The sequence below is a fragment of the Grammomys surdaster genome, unplaced genomic scaffold (genome assembly GCF_004785775.1).
Source record: "Grammomys surdaster isolate TR1022 unplaced genomic scaffold, NIH_TR_1.0 126271, whole genome shotgun sequence".
In the NCBI taxonomy this organism is placed as follows: Eukaryota; Metazoa; Chordata; class Mammalia; order Rodentia; family Muridae; genus Grammomys; species Grammomys surdaster.
In genome coordinates, this window is record NW_021621071.1 from 10,285,016 (window position 1) to 10,286,451 (window position 1,436).

General features: G+C 50.8%; 1 pseudogene; it reads left to right on the forward strand.

The window, feature by feature from the left end:
- Window positions 1-499: 499 nt before the first annotated feature.
- LOC114613769 lies at window positions 500-617 on the forward strand (annotated as a pseudogene).
- Window positions 618-1,436: the final 819 nt, after the last annotated feature.

Below are 1,436 nucleotides of genomic sequence, written 5' to 3' on the forward strand. Positions count from 1 at the left end.
TTAGGTCTTTATGTTTTATGACATTCTAGGATTTTATGTGATGAGAAAACAACCATCTCTTAGTTATATACATCTTAAAATAGAATGTACTGAGTACCTATTGTACTTCTTACTGGGGAAACAGAAGTGAACTTGGGGGTACAGAAGTTATAATCTGGTTTGGAGATAAATTGTGAATAAATAAGAAAATCCAGGTCTTGAATATAAACCTAGCTACTCTGGGGGCTAAGCCTGAAGGATTGCAAGTCCAAGGTTAGCCTGGGCTACAGGATGAGTTCATGGCCAACCTGTATAATGCAAGATGCTGTCTCAAAAGCCAGAGAAGAAAAGAAGAAAATGAAAAGCCCAGAGGTATCCTTTAGTGCTAGACTGCTGTCCTGTCGTGCGTGGGGCCCTAAGATCCAGTCTGTAGCGTGGCAATCACACAAGCAAATGACATAGCAGTTATAAACTGTGAGAAAGGCTTTGCAAACATGAAACCTGTTTATAAGATAGTCGGTCTGCCGCCAGAGGTATTGCAGGTGTGGCTGCTGTGTCACTCGTGTGTCCGTAGATGACAAAGAGGAGAGAGGCTCGGTGTTATGACCTATGTACGTCCGAATGATTAGGAGCCCACTACTTCCTGAAAAAGCAAGCCTAAGACAACCACCAGTCCGGTGCCAGGGCCCAGACAGGGAGCTAGCCTGAGATGACCCAGCCCAGAGGATGATGCAGGAGCAGTGCATAGCACTCCTGAGACTCTTCCTGGGAAACCCCAGACACTCAGAGATCCCAGGCACCACTGAGAGAAGCAAGTAGTAGGGAAATGGAAGAGAGAGAGACAAACAAGAGGATGTGGGGTGTGCACAGGGAAGAGGGACAGACCTAGAGACTTGAGGGTAGTGAGGAGCAGCCTGGTGTGAATAGCCTGTGATGCCACTGGGGTCCAAATCTGGGTCTGTGGCCCTGCAGCAGCAGCAGGGGTCTGTTACTACCAAAGGCCAGACAGATGTCCCTGGCCTGGGCTGCTACCCATATTCCATATTCCAGGAGCTGTGCAGAACTGGCTCCACCCCTCGCCCGGGCATTGTGGGAGAGCTGACCCTGGAGACATGAGAGCAGGAGAGGTGACTCCACCCCTAGCCATCTGTGGTACTTTTGAGAGGGAGCCTCTCACATCACAGGAGTTTTGGGTGAGCTACCCGAGGATACGAGAATGGGAGAACTGCCCCTACCCCTCGTCTCCTGGATGAGGAAGAGGTAGCCTCTTCCCTGCTTGTCCTTTACCATCTGTGGCAGGCAGTATACCTGGCCCTGAGGTCACCAGAGCAGGAGAACTGGCCTTACCCCTCACCATCTGTAGCACTCAGGAGAGCAGGCCCTGCACTTCCCCTAGGCAGCAAAGTAGAGCTGAACCTGGTGGGTGGGGGATGAGGAGGGCACAGGTAATCGGGTCC